Source organism: Pan troglodytes, chromosome 19, assembly GCF_028858775.2.
Source record: "Pan troglodytes isolate AG18354 chromosome 19, NHGRI_mPanTro3-v2.0_pri, whole genome shotgun sequence".
Lineage (NCBI taxonomy): Eukaryota > Metazoa > Chordata > Mammalia > Primates > Hominidae > Pan > Pan troglodytes.
This window is the reverse complement of record NC_072417.2, coordinates 82,668,264-82,691,066: the sequence shown is the minus strand read 5'-3', so window position 1 is coordinate 82,691,066 and position 22,803 is coordinate 82,668,264. Positions and strand designations below refer to the sequence as shown.

Below are 22,803 nucleotides of genomic sequence, written 5' to 3'. Positions count from 1 at the left end.
AACCTGGATTTTGTATCTAGTGATTCTCTCTCCAGAACCCAAACTCCTTATTATTCTATTGATGATTCCTCTGGTTCTGTTTTGCCACCCAAAAATGGGTCCAATGAGACTGGACCCAGTGGGGCGCTGCAGCTAGAACACCATGCCACCCAGAGTCACACCTGGACAAATTACTAGACTAATGAACTGGGGGAGATATTTCGGAGGCAGGGTCAGGTCTGCTAAAACCCATCCTGGCCACTCTGCTCATCAACCCAGGCCAGCCTTACCAATTTGGCCTTCTGCCTCTGGCCTTTTGCTTTTCGTCTCAGTCATTATTATCATATAATCTTAAACCCTTAAAGATGGGAGAAATCTGAGATCATTCTTAATCTGGTTTAAACTGAGAATGAGCCCGTGGTTGGCATCTCTCTTCTCAGAGCTAAAATTAAATCTGCAAAGCCCTGTATCAGATTTCTAATTTTTTTTTCTCCCTACCCTTTCTGCCACTTTAATCTCTTAACCCCAAATCACAATTGGTGCAACAGCTTGGCGCCAAGCCACTTCAATCAAATTCCTACTGGTGATAGGTTTTGCAATATACCAAGACTGCAAGGGCAATTAACTTTGGCAAAATAAGGGTCACACCTAATTTCCTGAGAAACTCATAAACTTCATGTAATCCTGAGTAACTGGACATCTATCAAAGGGTTCATACAGTAATTCTCTTGAGAGATCATTGTAATCTGCCAGTTTGATTAATTCCCCAGAAATATAAAGCTGAAGTTGATAAGCTTAGCCCTCATCCCGCTGCACGGAGAAAAACTTGAGCTGTGGCAACCTTCTAAGACACTGCTTAGGCCCTCCTTTCCCGTGGGAAATTGTTTTCACACTTTTGTAATATTTTCCATTGACTCTGTGCTCAGGGGAAGAATCTGAAGCTGTATAGACACAGATTCACTATGTTTACTTCTCAGCTTCATGAGATCTCCGACTTCACCTTTAAACAACACCCATCTATTTGGTAACTCCAATATTATGAAAGAACTGGTGTTGGTATAAAGATGTGAGTTTCCTTGTACATATTGTTAAAGTCAAAGAAAATCATCCATATTGTGATAAGAGAGAATATATGCCAGTTGAGCTCTCTGCTGTCAGACAGCGGAATAAAGACATGATATGAAACCAGGAAAGATACCTAGAAGCCCACTGCCTCCTTGGCTTGATGCTTGGATGTTCTGGTGTTCGCCTATTACTTGATTCCTCAAGGTTGCTCAGAAACTTACACTTCTGTGTCACCAGGAGACAATTTGAATATTTTGCTACTGTTCCTCATTCAGCTTTGACCTTCCTAGCAGATAAAGGACAAGAACATACCACATTTTAGGTATTCACCAAATAATCTCAACATAGGCTGTTTGCTCAAGCAATTAGAAACATCTGTGCTGTTTTCAATGTGTTTTTGTTTGGTTGATAGTTTTGCTGGTAGTGGAGGGGGCTGTGTTTTCTTTTTTTAAATTTCTTTCAGCAATTATACAAACCTTGATACATTTCTTCGTCAAAGGATTTGAATCAAGTATTAGGAAATTGCATGGAATATTTTGGGCATCAGCTCCTTCTACCAGGACTGATCCTTAAAATCAAAGGCAAAAACTGCTCTATTCCCTTTTCATGCTTGTTTGCAGTCTGTTTGTCAAATTATCTGTTTGTTTTTAGCAAAGGCTATTAAGAATTATTTTTAGTTTAGATACGCAGACCCTTCTCAAAATGTGGTGATGTTAGTTTCCTGGATACTAGATATGACATTTGCAAGTAGACATTGGTTTTCCACACTATATTTTTTAAAAAATTATTATATCATTACCCATGATTTATTCCACTCCAAGGGGCCTCCCAGGCATTGTTAAGTGATGCTTGCCTGAGCCAACTTTTAAAAGTCATAATGCCCTTCTAGTATTTATTCAGGGACATTCCATCTATTCTTTCCCTGAAAAAAAAAAAAAGACCACATTGCTTTTCTTCTGCGTTTAATAGCCCAACACAAATCACTAACCAGTGTTAAGGCTGACAAGCTCAGCAAGGGCCGTCCATTCAGCAGCCAAGCTCAGCAAAGGTGCATCTTCCACAGCAAACAAAGGGCCCAGAATTGGAAACATCTGCTGGCTGCTCTGGTCCCAATCTGTTAATATTGTGAAATGAATGATTAAAACCACTTCATTAACTGTAGGTACTAGAAATGCTACATATAGGTGCATTATCACTCAATGTGTGGTTTAATTTAATGTCTTGATTCCACTGGGAAAATGCCTAATCCATAGGCTATCAGTGATTTATCACTATCCTCAGATATCTACAGTATTGCTAACATTTTTTAAGTTAAAACATTCTTTGTCAATGATGTTTAAAAGGAAATGGTATGGAGCTGGTTAGTGGAGGAGAAAATGTAGGATAGAGGATTACTAGATATTGATGGCTTGCTTACAAAATCATACGGTTTTTTTTTTTTAATTTTACAATATACAGATCTGCTGCTTTGGACATCAATTATGATATTTTGCACAAGTTAGTCACCTGCCCTTGCTGCTGACTTTGCTTTGATTCACCTCTCAGTTGACTCATTGATTTTTGGACTCCAGTGCAAGCAACAACAAACTATGAAAATACCAAGGTTTAAGGCACTAGATGAATTAGTCAATGATTCTCTGTTACTGCCACCGAGGCTCTGAGCAAAATACAAAGTATAGAAGTGTAGATTCCCCAGTTCAGTTTGTGTATTTGACCAGTTTCTCAACAAAAGCACACTTAGCCTGTGGGCATGACAATTATTTGTGTCATCTTACTGCAACTGTAGGATGTTTAGTATTCATGGCCCCAGAACCAGACGGTAGTATTCCCCTCCCAAATGCACGCACACCTACAAACTCAGTCACACCCCGCATTTCCAAAATCCTAAATATCTCATTCTTTCTGCCATCTTGTAGCTGTCCAAAGTACACACCCAAAATACTTCATTCTCCCATGTTTTCCCTCCCTTTTCCATGCCCCTTCCCCACCCTCCTCCCCGCCAAAAAATTGCCTAAGTCCTGGTAAAATGCCTCAGCCCAAATTGTTCACTATAATATTTGTTGATTTAAGGATCAATACGTGTTCTGATCCTTGCCATTTGTAAAGATAAAAGCAATTTAATGATCCAATTAAATTAACTCACAGTAAGGTCTCAATGACTAATAGACGTAATCTTTTTAGGGGTAATTACACATGAAGAAAGAATAGCCCCAACTACAGCCTTCTCCCAATGCCTGTCATGCAAGACAAAAATCATGAACTCAAGACTCCCTTTATGAAAGGTTGATGACTCCCGGTACAGTGGAAAACTCAGGAAACCCTCTTTTTGACTACAAAAAGTTTATAACAAAGAGATTTCATTTCTCCAGTGTCATCAAAAACACCATATCCAGATTAGTGTTATTATTTTCCCATTCTCTAAGAGCAAAGCAAAGTTAAAACTAAGGGAGAGGAATAAGAGGACTTGGGTTTTCTGGTTGTACCTTGATTCTGACAAGTCTTTCTGACTTGTCTTGTGACAAACTAACCAGAAACCCCAGACATGTCTTCTCAGCAAATCTCCTAAGTTTTTATTTTATTTGGCTGCAGGAAAAAAGCAGTTTTATTTAAGTTTTTAGGTTTTACTAAATGCAGTCCCTCTTCCCATAAAAATTACAGCAAAATTCAAAGTCCAACGAAACGACAAATGGTGTTGCATAAATTTTAGTACATAAATTTTCGGAGGGAAAAACAGGTTTGACTTTCATTTTATAAAAATTTCATAGTCAGGACTTTCTTCTTGTGGAATTGCATTGCTGTCTTCAGCATTACCTCACAAATACTCAGAGAAAACACTGGTGCTCTTAAAATGATTTGAGTTATTTGTCTTCCTTGGTACGCCTTGGTACATCATTACGTTGAAGGATTTAATTGCAAGTGAAGAAACCCAGTATGTTCTCGGAGTTATTTTCCATTTTTCCCTTAGCATGGGCATTTTACTTTGACGTCACTAACAGTCAGTGAGAGCAGAGACAGGCAGTGGTTAAAAGAAACCACAACTAGCGGAAAATACACTGATACTGTTTCTTTTGTAGTTGTCATTCATTGGTGGTGTCATTCATCATACACTATTGTATAAGTAGTCATTTTTAGCCCTACTGTGCAAGAACAGAGGCAGATTATGCTGTTATTCCTGGAAAACTGGTACAAGAAAGAAGGGTCACAGCTCCCCCTTGGAGCTGCTGATGATAAAAATCTGTTCACAATGTTTAGCTGCAGCTCTGTGACTGGCTCGTTTGAGGAAAATTCATCTTAATAGTGCTATTTTTGGAGACATTTTTGTAAAAATTACTTTAATCATTTATTTCTCTAAATTCTGTGATTTTTGCCTTCTATAATCCTTTGCAAATGGAAATTACAACTCACTAGTTAATTAAAATATTATTATTGGGGCTTCAGTATAGACAGCAAGAAAGATATAACACATGAGAATTATTTCCTTACTGTTGTCTTATGTCAATATATGTGTATACATGTGTGTGAAAAAAATAATTTTTAAATCATATTGTAAAAACCCTAAGTTGAGTTTTTTTAATCAATAGAACATCATGTTTAATATAGCTGATAATTGAGTACTATGCATCTCAAGAGAGGAAATTTCTAGTGCTCTCATTACAAAGTAGGTGAAGTATTTGAGTGGATAAATATGTTAATTCACTTAATTTACTCATTCCACTTTATATTGAAAAAATCATAACACCAGTTTGTGCCCCATAAGTATATGCAACTATGATTTGTCAAATACAGTTAAAAGTAAAAAACAAAACAAAAAATCCCTCTAAAAAAGAACCTGTGGAATCAACTTAGCTAGTTCTCATTCTTCTATTTATACCCTGAGTCATCAAGTTCTATGCTTTAACATGTTTTAAAACATATCTTGAGTTCATTTAGAAATGCCAAAAAAGTATAATTACAAAATGAGCAGCAATGTACCAACCACCCAGCTTAAGAAATAAAGTGGGCAGGGTGAGGTGGCTCATGCCTGTAATCCCAGCACTTTGGGAGGCTGAGGCAGGCAGATCACCTGAGGTCAGGAGTTCAAGACCAGCCTGGCCAACATGGTGAGACCTCATCTCTACTAAAAATACAAAAATTAGCCAGGTGTGGTGGCTGGCAGCTATAATCCCAGCTACTCGGGAGCCTGAGGCAGGAGAATAGCTTGAACCCAGGAGGTGGAAGTTGCAGTGAGCCAAGATCGTGCCACTGCACTCCAGCCTGGGTGACAGAGTGAGACTCTGAAAGAAAGAAAGAGAGAGAGAGACAGGGAGAGAGAGAGACAGAGAGAAAAAGGAAGGAAGGAAGGCCGGCCAACATGGTTGAAGCCCCAAAGAACCACTTCCCGATTATATCTCCTCTCTGTCCCTTAGAAGCTAATTATTGTCCTGAATTTGGAATTTATTATTCTAATAAGTTTCTTTATACTTTTGCTACCCACATCACACAATGCGTGTCTCTAAACCATATGTAAGTGGCACGCTTTTACCTTTATATGGCATTATACCATATATTTTCTCCTGCACCTTGTCCTTTTTGATGCTCTATGCTGTATTTGTGAGATTCATCGTAGTACAGTACATTCTTAGTATGGAATAGTATATAGTAGTGAAAGAAAAAGAAGTGTAAATGATGTTCTGTATTTGTTCTTCCTCTGCATTGTAATGACCAGTGCCTTACTGCAGCCTCTCTGGCCTTTATACTTGGACCATTATCACTGCCTCAGGTCTCTACCTACTCTAAAGTAACTTCCATTATACTGCCAGGCATGTGCTTAGAAACACTACTTTCAAGATACTAAAGTGTAAAAATATTTAGTGAATCTCTGCTCTTTAGCACATCAGGGCCAAGCTCCCATGCCTAACTTTCAAAATGTCAGTGCCATGCACACATCCTTCAGCCCACCCTGAAGGTCACCTGCAGCATCAGGGGGCAGTTGCCACACACATTCATGGTTTTCTGCCTCAACTGTCTGCACCGCTTCCTGCCTGTGGCTCTGGCTACAGGTGTGAGCTCAGCCTGCAGGAGGACCGGCCAGGTAAGTTATTGCCCCAGGCAATAAGGAAGCACAGAAGCTGGTAAATATACTGTGGGGCCCAGGTGAGAAAGGCCCACCTGTGTCCTGGCTGAGGGTCTTCAGGGTTCTTTGGGGCCCAAGGATTCCTGAAATAATGGATCACCCACCTATACTTTGAGACATGCTTTAATTTTTTTTTTCTGGAAGCCCTGTGACTTCCCTAAAAACTGAATGAATTCTAGAACAGACCTGCGGTGCCAATGGGTCATGTTTGGTTAGAAGGTGATAATCTACAGAATTCTATGGATTCCAGGTACTATGGACCTATTCCGTATGGACTAATAAGAGGACGAATCTTCTTTAAGATTGGGCCTCTGAGTGATTTTGGATTTTTACGTGCCAGCCCTAATGGCCACAGATTTTCTGACGATTAGTAAGCATTTATTCTTTTGACTTAATTATTGTCTCCTTTTCATGTGAATTTATTACTCCCGTTGAAATCATGTACTTACCAATAAACTATTTGCTATTCAAAAAAAAAAGAAGCTGGTAAATAAAGACCCAGCTTTTTTGCCCACAGTGGAACACTCCTGAGATATGCTCTGTGTGGCCTTTTAGAAAGTCTCTAGGATGATGGAGCCCCAGTTGTCCATAGTGATAACCCATTCATTCACCTAAACTGTATTGGCTTTTCTCCCTTCCTGTCTCACCTCCCCACTGTCCACGTGTGCCTCACAGGTTCACCTCCCACAAAAACTACTTATACTTGAGTCCTTGCCTGAAGGTGTGCTTTTTAGACAATTGCTACCAAAATTGCCCCTTGATAGTTACCCTCAGGATAAGATTCTGCAATTGAATCACTTGCCAGTCAATGGCAAGGGGCATCCTCCTGCTGATGGTAAGTGTGGTCATGATAAGCCTGGCGGGCTGCAGCCTCACACTTACTAAGATGCTCACCTGTGGTGGGTCAAGTCCAGGTAGAAGGTATCATGCGTTTACTCTGGCACTGGAAATTTATAACACTAGCTTATGGGAGTTCTCTAGCGCTGGAAAGATATAAGAGCAATGTAAATTGTAAAGATTCTAGAGTTAAAATAGTTTTTGTCAAATGTCCTAAGCAGCTTAAAGAAAGAAAATTACAGTCTGGAATAGCTAGCCATCAACTCATGGCAAGCTATAGGAGCAAGAAAGCCTACAGGCATCTACAGAGTTGTAGGGAAACCTACACATCCTGCAGCCAGCAGACAGACTATGCTGAAAGGCATGCCTAAGCTTTGATCTTAAAAGTGGCGGAGTTACAAAGAGATTGAATTCACAGCTTACAATGTTCCCTAGATAAAAACCCAAAGGGCTAAAAAGGTGGCAGTAGGACCTATAAACTTAAGTGGAAATCTTGTAGGCTGATGACCTTAGGAATTTTGAACTACCTAAATGCCCTTAGGAACTTTGAACTTTGGAGTCTGATGAATGCTCCAAGTGTTCAGAAACAGCACCTTGCCCTTACTAGTAAAGAAGAGCATACCACGACCTGAATACTATCGCCTAAGACAAAACCCATGCAGGATGGTATTTGACTGCTCAAAAATGAGCCTTGGCTCCCCTCATTGTTTCTAGATCAAAAACTAGGGTCAATTCTCAGTACAGCCCAGGTGAGGAAGTGCATTGCTGCTGTGGGAGGAAATGAATTATCACCAAAATAGCTGAGGGATATGGCTTCTCTGTACTTGGGATAACCAAGAGAAAATGCCTGGAAATTGAAATGAGGACACAGGACTAAGGATGGTGAAGGGCACAATATAAGCTTGGATAGGAGTTAATTTACTGGTAAAAGGGAACTTTTGTTTGACTTAAAATTTAACCTCCTGGCAAAGACTCCTCGAGCCTTTCCTAATACATTGCTGGAATAATAGCCCCTTGATGACTGGAGAGGATAATGGCCTACAGCAAATTAGGTGGAGATGCCAGAACAGGCTTAGCAAAGTTTTAAAGGGATCAGAAGGTCTAGTTTTAGCATCAGCTTGGGGTTAATATCCTAAATGTTGGGGTACTGTCCTTCAAAATGTGGTATATATGTTGATCAGACAACCCATTATATGGTGCTATCTCCCCAAGAGCTAGAATATATGGTCTTGGAACCAAAGTTCTGCTTTATCTTATTAGAAATTAAAACTGAGATACTTATAATAAATTCATTTCCTGATTTGTAGTGATATAAGCCTATTACATGTTAATATAAATAACATTTTATTAATAATAACTGTATTTGCCTAAAAAAATTTAGTGAGAAGAGTGGATTGTTCTGTTTTATAAATCTGTCATGTCTGGCTTGATTAAAGACATTTAGTCTTTGTTAATAATGTAAGGACCTTCTATTCTGCCTTTCATTGCCCATGTAATGTAACTGTTGATAAAACTCATCATTGTAGAACCAACAACACATCCATGATGTTGTTCTCAAGAAATTCAATCAGCTGAGAAATGCATGGGAAATGGAGAAGTGAAACTTCAATAGAAGACTTTCAATTGACTTCCTTAGAACTCAACTTATGGACTCCATAAATGATCTATTTCTATTTTTGTTAATGACTCAATTATTAATTTACAGATTATTTGCTTCTGTAGTCACTTGCTAAACAAGCTGTATTACAATTATTCATTTACATATTTATTAATCATCATGAGTTTATTTACACATCTGTCAAGCACATAATATATTCTGGATGTTCATTTTCAAAATGAATAGTGCATCATTTCTACTTCTGAACAGCACCAAATCTAGCCAAGGTAATAGACTGCAAAGAAATCATAACAGTAAGTGGATATAGATTATACTAGCCATAGGAACAATGGAAGCCCATTTAACTCTACATTTAATATGTAAATGGTAAACATTTAACGCTACCTGGAAAGGTCAAAGAAGGTTTTGACAAGGAAGCAGACTTCAAGATGAAATCAGAAAGGACTAGTAGATTATTTTTCAGGTTGATAAGATAAAGAAGATAGCAGAAGACGTTTTATGAAGAGTTAACAGCAGGTACGAAATCATAGGGGCTTGAGGGACCACTGCAATTGCAGACATACAAGCGATTTTGTGGTTGGGATATAGGGAGAGAAAAGAGGGAGACGGGCACTGAGAAGATCATAAAGGCCTTGCACAGCATAATGAGGAGTTCCTACTTTGTCCTGTAGAAGTGGGTTTCATGACCAGGCATGGTGGCCCATGCCACCTGTAATCCCAGCACTTTGGGAGGCCAAGATGGGAGGATCGCTAGAGCCCAGGAGGCATAGGTTGCAGTGAGCTGAAATTGAGTGACTGCACTCCAGCTTGAGCAACAGAGCAAGACCCTGTTTAAAAAAAAAAACAACTTAATTTTATAAGAAAGAAGTGAGTTTCACATCTGCCCACACACTAGCCTAACAACAGCACATGCATTTGTGAAATTGCTAGGGTATGAACATGCAGATATTCTTTCAGATATTCCTTAACTTCTTACACAGAACATAATGATTGTCAATCAATAAATTTACATTGTCTAAAAAAAAATATGTGGTGGGACAGTGGTAGCAGCAGGAAAGAGAAGGTGGACATGGTAGCAAAAATATACCATATCACAGCCCCCATCACAGCAGGTGAAAGAGATTTACAAGGTACTCCAGAATGTCAAAGGATGTCAAGATGCAAGATCGAGATTGCAAGAGCTCAGGCCACTGCTGTTTCCTTACATCTGGAGTGGGGTGGGTGGGAATGATACAAATTCTCACACAGACCTACACTCAAAAATTCACAAATGCCTATTCAGTCTGCCCCAAGTTAGCTATGACCACTAGAAGGGACAGGTCAGGAGTGGTGCCATGGGAAAAAAAGAAAAGCTGCTCTGTTTTTTGTTCATGCTCCATAATCAATAACCACATCACCATGGTGTGCTGCTCTGTGCCCCATAACATGGTCCCTTATTTTAACTTTAATGTTCCTCAGACCCTTCCAATTTACCAATAATAACATTATAAGTTTCTAATGATTCAGTAAATGTTTCTATGGAGATCTTTGTAAAAATTTCTTCAATTTGTGAGGCCAAATAAAGAATATAGACATGCACTTTTGGGAGGCCGAGGTGGGTGGATCACCCGAGGTCAGGAGTTCAAGACCAGCCTGGCCAACATCTCTACTAAAAATACAAAAAATTAGCCAGTTGTGGTGGCATGCACCTGTAGTCCCAGCTACTTGGGATGCTGAGGCAGGAGAATTACTTGAACCCAGGAGGCGGAGGTTGCAGGGAGCTGAGATCATGCCATTGCACTCCAGCCTGGGCAACAAGAGCAAAACTTCTCAAAAAAAAAAAAGAATATAGACATGATAACTTAAATACATGTCATATGAAAATATTGAAAACAAAAAAATTAAAGATTATTCATATTCCTATCATTTTTAGTAAAATAATATAAGAAGTAGAACTATCCTCCATGTTCATACTATGATGGTGGTTAATTTTATGTGTCCAGTTGACTGGCCACAGGGTACCCAGATTCAATGTTATTTCTGGGTGTGTCTGTGGAGGTGTTTCTGGATGAGATCAGCATTTGAATCAGTGGACTCAGTAAAGTAGATGGCTCTGCCCAATGTGAGTGGGCATCATCCAATCCACTGAGGTTCTGAATAGAATAAAAAGTGGAGAAAGGAAGAAGTCATTCTTTTTCTTTCCTGCCTCACAGTTTGCGCTTGAACATCCCATCTCATCTTCTCCGGCCCTTGGACTGGGATCTACGACATTGGCTCCCAGGCCTTTGGACTTGGCCTGAGTTATACCACTGTCTTTCTAGGATCCCCAACTTGGACAGCTGATTCTAAGTCTTCTCAGCCTCCTTAATCTGTGAGCCAATTTCTCATTATAAACATACACACACACACACACACACAACACACACACACACACACACACACAAACACATACATATCCTACTTATTCTGTTTCTCTGTAGAATACTGACTAATACTAATCATTTAGGACAACCTCCTAATATTACTCTATTTATAAACATATATCTATCTAAGCTCACATGCATTTTTTAAAAGAAAGAGCAACAGCAAAAAGACTGTTTTATACCTACAGACATGTCCCATCCTATATTTTTTCCTCCTGACGATTTAATGTACACACTTCCAGGTCTCTGTACAGTAATCCCCCCTTATCTGCAGTTTCTCTTTCTGTGTTTTCAGTTACCCACTATCAAACAGGGTCCAAAAACATTAAATGGAAAATTCAAAAAATAAACAATTCATAGTTACAAATTGCATGTCATTCTGAGTAGATTGATAAAATCTCAAGCCGTCCCTCTCTATTCCACCTGGAATATGACTCATCCCTTTCTCCAGCATCTCCACACTATAAACACTACTCACCTGTCAGTCACTTAGTAGACACCTCAGTTATCAGGTCAACTGTCCAGGTATTGTGGTGTTATGTTCAAGTAATCCTTGTTTTACTTCATAATGGTTCAAAAGTGCAAGAGTCTTGTGCCTAATTTATAAATTATACTTTAACATAGGTAGTACGTATGCATAGGAAGAAACATAACGCATAGAGGGTCTCATGTTATCCAAGGTTTCAGGCATCCACTGAGGGTCTTGGAATATATTCCCCATGGATTAGTGGGGGACTATTGTACATAGATGTGCCCCTTCTGAAGATTCAACTGATTATAAAACACTGTCTTTGGGGCTTAAGAAATGGGGGAGAAGAAATGGAGGAAAGAGAAAGAGATTCACTGAAAATAAGAATTCTTATATGATATTTACTACATAAAATATCTCATTTTGTTGCTACGTAACTATACATATTAGTATCCCAGATTTATCAATGAGGGAACTGAGGCATAAAGGAGCTAAACAGATATTAAATGATAAGGTTGGGTGGGATAAATCTTAGGCAGTGTGATGGTTAGTATTGTCAATCTTGATAGATTGAAGGATATAAAATATTGTTCCTGGGTGTGTCTGTGAGGGTGTTGCCAATGGAGATTAACATTTGAGTCAGTGGACTAGGAGAGGCAGATCTGCCATTAATCTGGCTGGGAACCATCTAATCAGCTACCAGCATGGCTAGGATAAAAACAGGCAGAGGAACTTGGAAAGACTAGACTGGCTAAGTCTTCTGGCCCTCATCTTTCTCCCTTGCTGGATGCTTTCTGCCCTCAAACATCGGACTCCAAGTTCTTCAGCTTTTGGACTCTTGGACCTACAGCAGTAGTTTGCCAGTGGCTCTCTGCCCTTCAGCCACAGACTGAAGACTGCACTGTCAGCTTCCCTACGTTTGAGGTTTTGGGACTCGGACTGGCTTCCTTGCTCCTTAGCTTGCAGACGGCCCGTTGTGGGACTTGACCTTGTGATTGTGTGAGTCAATACTCCTTAATAAATTCCCTTTCATATATACATTTATCCTATTAGTCCTGTGCCTCTAGAGAACCCTGACTAATACAGGCAGTCTGTTTCTAGGATCTTAACAATCAATCTCGGTACTGTTCTACCTTTGAAAAAGAAAGTAATCAATATATCCGATATTATGGCAAAGAAGAAGTCACATCACACTTGGATTTAAAAAGAGAAAACACTTAAGATGTATTTTGGCAAACACTCTCAGTACATACAGGTTTGTGTTTGTTTTTAAGAACTATTACTAACAGCCTTCAATGGAACACAGTCTTGTGAACACTATTCTGGAAATCCATGTGTTATAACGGAATACTCGATGCTTGTTCAAGCTCCTGCTTTTCACCTTTCTTTGAAGCCTCCTAGAAGTTTATCATCTGGGGCTCTTGCTCTGGCCTTTGAACTAAGGCTGAAAGTTGGGAAACAGGACATTTTGGGAAAACCTAGAAACTGTGTTTCTCAGAATATTAGGACTGTCCAGAGGTAGGCAGTGCTCTCACCAAAAACCGTCACCTCCCCTGGAGTCCTAGCTCCATTCTAGACTTTACAAGTTGAAAACAAAGAAACAGTTCCCTCTTCTCTCTAATCCTCAAAAGCTTGGCACCCAGAAAACCTCTGGGACTGAATAGAGAAGCTTGGTGGGATACAGGTGAATTCAGAACCTCTTAGAAACCAAGACTTCAGGTTGCACCAGTGCATTGGTGAGTTGATTCTCTGCTGGACTAAAAGTGAGTGTATTAGTCCGTTTTCATGCTGCTGATAAAGATATACCCAAGACTGGGAAATTTGTAAAGAAAAAGAGGTTTAATGGACTCACAGTTCCACGTGGCCTGGGAGGCCTCTCAATCATGGTGGAAGGTGAAAGGCACGTCTTACATGGTGACAGACAACAGAGAATGAGAACCAAGTGAAAGGGATTTCCCCTTTTTATAAAACCATCAGATCTCATGAGACTTATTCACTACCATGAGGACACTATGGGGGAAACCACCCCCCTGATTCAATTATCTCCCCCGGGTCCCTTCCCACAACACACGGGAATTATGGGAGCTACAATTAAAGATGAGATTTGGGTGGGGACACAGCCAAACCATATCACTGAGAAACAAACATAAATTTGAAAAAATTGTTCTCAATAAATCCTGACCAGAGCCTCTCTTTCCTGAATATCTCATATTTTGAGGGAAGCAGAGTACAAGTAACAGGATGACAAAAAGAGCAAAATAAAGAAAAAAGAGGAAATGACAGGGATAACTGATGCATGGGTGAGAGAGAGACAGGGGTGGTCAGAGAGAAGACAAAGGCAAAGAAGAGGTGTAAGAAAAGTCAGAGAGGAAGGAGAGTGTAGTGAGTATTTGGGATTGCTTATCAACTTACATTTCTCCCTTTTTCCTGGTTGGCAAAAGCCTCATTTTGTTAAGGTATCTAATTATTACCGCCTCCATCCCACCCCACATGTATGATTCAAAAGAGGGTCGGCTATTCCTGCTGAGGGGGAGCCCTGATTGACACGGGTCAGTCATGGTGATACTGTTTTCCTTGCCAATGATGAAGTTCAGGGCAAAGTTCTACTAACTGATGCTCCAACAGAGGCCTGCCATGTGGCATCTGCAAAATGTTTCCACTCTTAAGGAAACACAGAATGAGACAGTCCCTGATATGGTTTGGCTGTATCCCCACCAAAACCTCAACTTGAATTGTATCTCCCAGAATTCCCATGTGTTGTGGGAGGGACCCAGGGAGAGGTAATTGAATCATGGCAGCTGGTCTTTCCCATGTTTTTCTCATGAGAGTGAATTAGTCTCAGGAGATCTGATGGGTTTATCAGGGGTTTCCACTTTTGCTTCTTCTTCATTCTCTCTTGCTGCCACCAGGTAAGAAGCACCTTCTGCCTTCTGCCATGATTCTGAGGCCTCCTCAGGCATGTGGAACTATAAGTCCAATTAAACATCTTTTTAATCCCAGTCTAGGGTATGTCTTTATCAGCTGCATGAAAACAGACTAATACCGTACATTGGTACCAGTAGAGTGGGGTGTTGCTGAAAAGATACCCAAAAATGTGGAAGCAACTTTGGAACTGGATAACAGGCAGATGTTGGAATGGTTTGGAGGGCTCAGAAGAAGACAGGAAAATGTGGGAAAGTTTGGAACTTCCTAGAGACTTGTTGAGTGCCTTTGCCCAAAATGCTGATAGCAATATGGACAATAAGGTTCAGGCTGAGGTGGTCTCAGTTGGAGATGAGGAACTTGTTGGCAACTGGAGTAAAGGTGGCTCTTATTATGTTTTAGCAAAGAGATTGGTGGCATTTTGCCCCTGCCCTAGAGATTTGTGGGACTTTGAACTTGAGAAAGATGATTTAGGGTGTCTGGTGGAAGAAGTTTCCACTTAGCAGCAAAGCATTCAAAATGTGACTTAGGTACTGTTAAAGGCATTCAGTTTTATAAGGGAAGTGGAGCATTAAAGTGGAAAATGTGCAGCCTATGTGATAGAAAAGAAAAACCCATTTTCTGGGTAGAAATTCAAGCCTGCTGCAGAAATTTGCATAAGCAGCAAGGAGCCTAATGTTAATCCCCAAGACCATGGGGAAAATGTCTCCAGGCCATGTCAGAGACCTTCATGACAGCCCCTCCCGTCACAGGCCTGGAGGCCCAGGAGGACAAAATGGTTTTGTGGGCCAGGCCCAGGGTCCCTGAGCTGTGTGCAGCCTAGGGACTTGGTGACCTATGTCCCAGTTGCTCCAGCCATGGTTGAAAGGGGCCAACATACAGCTTGGGCTGTGGTTTCAGAGGGTGGAAGCCTCAAGCCTCAGTGGCTTCCATGTGGTGTTGAGCCTGCAGGTGCACAGAAGTCAAGAATTGAGGTTTGGGAACCTCTGCTTAGATTTCGGAAGATCTATGGAAACACCTGGATGCTCAGGCAAAAGTCTAGTGCAGGGGCAGTGCCCTCATGGAGAACCTCTGCTAGGGCAGTGTGGAAGGGAAATGTGGGGTTGGTCAGAGGCACCACATAGAGTCTCTACTGGGGCAGTGCCTAGTGGAGCTGTGAAAAGAGGGCCACTGTTCTGCAGACCCCAGAATGGCAGATCCACCAACAGCTTGCACCATGCACCTGGAGAAGCCACAGACACTCAATGCCAGCCATGAAAGCAGCTGGAAGGGAGGCTGTACCCTGCAAAGCCACAGGGATGGAGCTGCCCAAGACCATGGGAACCCACCTCTTGCATCAGTGTGACCTGGATGTGAGACGTGGAGTCAAAGGAGATCATTTTGGAGCTTTAAAATTTGATTGCCCTGCTGGATTTTGGACTTGCTTGGGCCCTGTGACCCCTTTGTTTTGGCCAATTTCTCCCACTTGGAATGGCTGTATTTACCCAATACCTGTACCCCTGTTGTATCTAGGAAGTAACTAACTTGCTTTTGATTTTACAGGCTCATAGGCAGAAGGGACTTGCCTTGTCTCAGATCAGACTTTGGACTGTGGACTTTTGGGTTAATGCTGAAATGAGTTAAGACTTTAGGGGACTGTTGAGAAGGCATGATTGGTTTTGAAATGTGAGGACATGAGATTTGGAGGGACCAGGGGTGGAATGATATGATTTGGCTGTGTCCCCACTCAAATCTCAACTTGAATTGTATCTCCCAGAATTCCCACATGCTATGGGAAGGATCCAGGGGGAGGTAATTGAATCATTGCGGCTGGTTTTTCCCATGCTATTCTCATAATAGTGAATTAGTCTCAAGAGATATGATGGATTTATCAGGGGTTTCTGCTTTTGCTTCTTCCTCATTCTCTCCTGCTGCCACCATGTAAAAAGCACCTTTCACCTTCTGCCATGATTCTGAGGTCTCCCCAGCAATGTGGAACTGTAAGTCCAACTAAGCCTCTTTATCTTCCCAGTCTAGGGTATGTCTTTACCAGAACATGAAAACAGACTAATACAGCCCCTTTCTGCCTCTGGCTATTGTCACATCTGGAGGTGATGCTTGAATCTGCTCCTGCCCTTCTCCCACCACAAGGAAAATGAGCTTTTAGAAAGCAGGCTTTACTGGCAGTGACAGAGATGGAAGTATGGAAGAACACTGGATTCTAAAATTAGCTTTTCCTGCAACCATAAACAGCTCCAATGTGTTAGTGGCTTAAGGCAACACACTACACACTTTTCTTTCCCTTTGTCATGTGAGGGCTGTGGGGCTTCTGGCCTCCAATCACCCCCAAGTGTCTTCTCATTTCAGACCCAGGCTAAACAGCAGCCACTACTGAGACCTGCTGCTCTCAATATCCAGAGGCAGAAAGGGGCTGTCTCATTCTGTGTTTCCTTAAGAGTAGAAACATTTGGCAGAAGTCGGAAGGCAGCAGCTTGCAAAGGGAACTGGGGCCAACCTACTCCAGAAAACTTTCTACGTGGATGTGTCATGCTTGCTGTCTCCCTACTGTCCAGAGCATGTTATGTATGGGCTAAGCCCAAAGTCAATAAGGTGAGGGGTAAGGGGGTTGGTGGGGGAGTGAAGAGAGTGGAGAATCCTCTTCCCATAAGGACAGGGCAAGTCATGTGACCATAGGCAGAAACATTTAATCCTCTTACAGAGAAGAAATAAAAATTTGGGAACAAAAATCCAATCAGCCAAAGTCCTTGGTGGCATTATTGAGCCACTAGTAAAAGTACCCCCAGGACCCTATTTCTGGATTTCCACTTCTGTGAGATAAGATACTTCCTTATTAAGTCTGAGTTTTCTGTGATTATGCTTTTTTAGAAAAGAGCACCTTAATTATGCAGAGAAAACACCAAACGATTTGCTCATATTCAGAAGTGGAGGAAGAAAACGGAAACTGTCAATGGACCCGGCAAAAGACAAAACGCTAGGCACTGATTCTCCTTCCCAAACAGATCAACGCTTTTCTCTCCAACTGTGAAAAGGAAGACAAGGCTTCCTAAAATGTTGGGGTAGTTCTGAGGCTAGATAATGAAGAACAAATACAGCCAGGAGGTTTGGGCAGTATGATGGGTGTGTATGAGTTTTTACAGGTTTTGTTCCCATTCAGTTAAGTACATGTATATGTGCCAATGAATCTGAGAAAGAAAGAAACTCAAATTGACATTATTTTTCCTTACCAGTTCAATCAGATATATCTTACAAGAAGAAAAATAAAATGTATCTGTTTATATCTTCTGTGGAGTCCTAATTAGGAAAAAAAAAAAAAGTCAGGCTGGTGGGACCGAGGAAAAGCAAAAAGAGAAAGCAGATAGGCTATGAGTCTGTCTTGCCTTTCTTCATGGTCCAGGACATGCCCTCCTGCACAAATAACTCACCATCTTCTGGCGCCCAGCTATCACCAGACCCACGGCTGATAGAAAATTGTAAGTTAGCTCACTGTAACCTTGGAGTTATCAGTATTGCACAAAGCCCTCTTCAGCACACAGCACCATCCTATAAAAACCCCAGCAAGCCTTCGTCTCCTCACAGTCAGCCCCTCTCTTACTCATCTGCCCATTGCACCCTTGCAACATATTTTCATACTTTAATAAATCTTTCTTTTTCTTTTTCTTTTTTCTTTTTTTTTTGAGATGGAGTCTCGCTCTGCCACCCAGGCTGGAGTACAGTGGCGCAATCTCGGCTCACTGAAAGCTCCGCCTCCTGGGTTCATGCCATTCTCCTGCCTCAGCCTCCCAAGTAGCTGGGACTACAGGTGCCTGCCACCACGCCCAGCTAATTTTTTTTGTATTTTTAGTAGAGACAGGGTTTCACCATGTTAGCCAGGATGGTCTCGATCTCCTGACCTCATGATCCGCCTGCCTCGGCCTCCCAAAGTGCTGGGATTACAGGTGTGAGCCACAAACGTGCCCGGCCAATAAATCTTTCTTTACCTACAACTATCTTGGTAAATTATTTTACCACCCACACCATCGGCCTCAGATAGTCATGAACCACCTGCAACATCTTCTACTTACCCATTCCTTCATTTCAATATGCTCCAACATGGTCTCTCTGCCAGGCTAAAAAAGTATATAAATATATATCCATACATATCACTAAATATATAATTGTAGTTATATGTATGGTATACGCATATATGTAGATGGATTGATTTTTATATCTGTGTATGTGTTTTTTAACATATATGTACAATTTACATGAGAGAGGGCAGATTTTAGAGTCTATTTATCTGATAAAACACAATCTTTTTTTATTATACTTTAGGTTTTAGGGTACATGTGCACAACGTGCAGGTTTGTAACATATGTATACATGTGCCATGTTGGTGTGCTGCACCCATTAACTCGTCATTTAGCATTAGGTATATCTCCTAAAGCTATCCCTCCCGCCTCCCCCCACCCCACAACAGTCCCCAGTGTGTGATGTTCCCCTTCCTGTGTCCATGTGTTCTCATTGTTCAATTCCCACCTATGAGTGAGAACATGCAGAAAACACAATCTTATCATACGGAGTCTGGGAAGAGAGGTAGACCTAAATGATCTGCTTAAGCTACTGCTACAACCTAAAATGGCCTGGTAAGAACTTTTACTGAACTCACTGAAAGAAAAAAAAATTAATGAAAACATTCGAGCTGTACAAGAGGACAGAATCAAGGGAGTTACAACAATCATCTTTTGTTTCATTTTGCTTTATTATTTTTCTTTCTTTTTTTAAGAACATTGAAGCTGTGACCACAGAGGTGATTGGAGAATCACAGCCCTCCTGAAATGATATCCAAACAGAAAATTTTCCAATACATATCCTAAAATCACAGAGCATGTAATTCCACATCAGCTCCAGGAAAGCAGCATCTTTGCTTAGGATATGGAAATTTGGAAGCTCATTGCTATAATCTGTGGTTATGATTTCAAGCTCCCCCAGTGATGCCGGGAATCAAACCACAGACTCCTAGTGCTAGGAGCCTTTATTGTAATCCAATAAAACCTTAACAACTAGTCTTCATTTTTATGATAAATTAAGGGCCTCATTTGCTTTAAAGCAGCCCCTCTGCCCTGGAGTTTACCTCACTGTGGAAGCAGTCCTAGAGAAACACTCAATTCAGATGGGGTAAAGATGGTGGGGGAAAAAGAGCCCAGATTCCCCACCTTGGTTGGTTTCATGGGTTCAGAAACTTCAAAACAAGTGAAAAGCTCTCTTTCAAAAGAACTGATCTTTTAGTATGAGACTGTGCTTGGGATTTTTGACAATGTCTTATGGACACTGACTTCTTAACCTGGCACTTCAGTCAGTCACAGAATGTCACCTTGAAATCATAAAAGGGACATCTGGAACTGAGGCCATGTGTACTATCCACCCACTTTCAATTTAACTTTTTTATTTTATTTTATTTTGGCTAATTTGAATTTTTATTCAGAAGCTCAAATTCTGCTCCAAGTGCCACTATTTGCTTTGCTGTTATGTCATCTTTGTGAACTAATTTGTTGCAGAATGACCTTTAAGTCCAAAACAAACTTAAAACAAGGATCATATTTATTTCACAACATGAATTCCTTTCTAAGATCCAAGGCACTGGGACATCAAGCTACCCCAACATCTACATGTGTGTTTTTAAAGAATTCCAAAGGTCAGCTTAGAAGGGTCAAAAATGTTTAAAACCTACATTAGAGAGACAATAAATTTTGGCAAACTTGAAATGAAAAGTTTTTCAAATTTAAATTCAAGGTCTCAATTAAACCTTCCCCAAATTAAGAACAAAGTATAGGCAGCCATCTTTGCATCTCCCAATTATTCCATAACCAACACCTTAAAAAAAAAAAAACATTTTAACATTGAAGTTTCTGCATTTATTCAATTACTAATTAAATGTATTCATGTCATGTATTCATTCATGAGTAATGCATGTAGTAGGAAATGAATACGTTACACCAAATTAGAAGTTTCAAGACCAATATTCTAGTTCTAGGCAGCCAATTCACCGGCTCCGTATTCTCAGAAAATCAATCATTGTGAGAACTTAAAAATGAGGTAATTACTCTAGAGCTGATCTTTAGAAATAAGGTCTCCTTTTCAATACTACTAGTCTATTATTGAACACTAAGATTATCGATTAATATTAAAATTTGAATTTTAATTATATAAAAACCTGTTAAATAGAAACATGGAGAAAACATTACTAAAGCATGCTCGGTTATCTATGAATAATCCAATTCACATTTAGATGATTCGGAGTCACTTGTAAATAATTATAATAACGGCTAATAGTTAATGCTCACTCTGTGATAGGCACTGTTTTGTCCTAAATGCTTGACACACATACACTCATTAATTCTCATCCAAATCATGAGTTACATTTTATTAATATCTCTCATTGTACAGATGATGATGCTGAGACACAAAGAATTGAGTACCTGCTTATGTCTCATATTGCTATAAAGTTAGCCAATATCTAAATCCAGAAAATTTCATTCCCAAGTCTGTGTCCTTAATCTACATTTAATGTCCCCAGTAAGTGAAGGGGAACTAGATTAAAGCAGTAAATATTGAATATATTTCAGCAACACAGTTTATTCTGAATGCATACATTTAAATACCAATGTTTCTATACCATTCATATTTGGAGGAGATGTTTGTGTTTATTCAGAAAGTAGACAGTATAATGTATAGCTCTCCAAGCTTATCTCAGAAGCCCATTGATCCCTAGTAAACATGTCTTTTCTTCTGTTATTGACATATTTTTGGATGAAAGTATTCATAAGATAACTCATTTATAAAACACATACCACTTGTCAGGCAGTATGGATGGCAGTCTACAAACATGGTCCAAATAACTGGTGTCCCTGCATCAATGCTCTCAGTTAGTCATCTCTCACCCTCACTCTGGGCTTGGTGATGTGACCTTCCATGGCCAGTGAAATCATAGCAGTAGCAAATGGGATACTAGCAGACTTGAAAGGTACTTACTCATTGGGTACTAGCATATCCTACTGTTCTTGGAAACACTGCTGGTTGGTAAAAAATTAATGGTCAAGTCTTCCCTGTTACCCCAACTGAAAACAAACCAGTCACCAGATATGTGAGTGAGGCCATCCTACACCAAAACATTCCAATCAAAAGACCCACCCAGACAATCCAGAGATTCTTAAGAAATAATACATGTTTGTTGTTTTAATCTACTAAGTTTTGGAGTGGTTTGTTATACCAAAAAGGCTAAATGATACGTGCATTATGCCAAGTCTTTAACAAACATCATCTCATTTAATCCTCACAATAACCAGGCAAGGTTAACATAATATGATTATGTTGTTTTCAGTATAAATACAGTTGTGTCAATGAGGTACTTTAAGTGTAGTTAAATTGCGTGGGATCATAGAACTTAGTGTATCTCAAACCATAAGACACAAAGCATTTGCTCATGACATTTGTCACTTAAGAGCTACACTGAGGTTGATACTATAAAGGAAGAATTCTATATAAGGGTATCCTGCCCCATTTGCTTGTTTCTTACCATGCTAAACTTTGTGTAAAAATTATACTTTGAATAATTTCCAAAAATCATACTTTGGATAATTTCTCAGTGAGTAGTAAATTGGACACTATGATTACTAATTCTTTGGCAAATTAAAGATGTTAACTTTCTGCAAATGCTGAACTGTGGCTGATATTTTGACTCTGCTTATGTATGATAGCAACCCTAGTGCAGATAATTAGTTCATCTATCACTCCTGTTATATTCTAATTTCTAAAATGTTTTTTGTCAAATACCAATTAATATTCTCTCTATAGCTATGATGACTCAAAAAAGTAAACATAATAAAAATGTTTTTAAAAAGATAAAATACCCTAATGAATAAACTATAATAATAAATCTTATGGGGCCCAAAGGTTCATCATTGACATTTATCGCATTAGTTAAAAGTAAATCTAAAAGATGATCACCTATTAGACTTTTTTTCTAACATCCTTAAACCTAGCAGTGGCCCTAAAAATAAATATTCATTTCCAGGACTTTCATTTTAATATTCCTAGTTATATTAAAATGAAAAGGAAATGGAAAATGAAAGCCTAAGAATATGGAAGAAGGAGACAAAAGAGTTTGAGGGAGAGAAGGAAGATGAAAATGACCTCGTGGCTAGCATGAAACTCAATGTTCAGCTCCATCTTCTATATCCAAATATCAGGAATGGCCAGTGATAAATTCAGCCCCTGGGAACTCAGCCCAGTTCCTACTGCACTTGCTAGTAGGTAGAAACTTGATATATACATTTAAAAACCTGGAAACTCTTTTATGCATGCACAGCTTTTCCATGTCCAGTTTATTCTCAATTTTATGATTTTCAATAAATGGGAGAAG

The 22,803-nt window shown here is 39.9% G+C and overlaps 1 long non-coding RNA gene across 1 annotated transcript in view; it reads right to left on the bottom strand.

Annotated features, from left to right (window-relative positions):
• Positions 1-1,935: 1,935 nt before the first annotated feature.
• The window catches only part of LOC107969310 (uncharacterized), a 148,889-nt gene continuing 128,021 nt past the window's right edge, over positions 1,936-22,803 (bottom strand). Inside the window, exon 5 of the long non-coding RNA XR_008540539.1 lies at positions 1,936-2,158. This is a non-coding gene — a long non-coding RNA (uncharacterized LOC107969310). The remainder of the gene's footprint in view (positions 2,159-22,803) is intronic.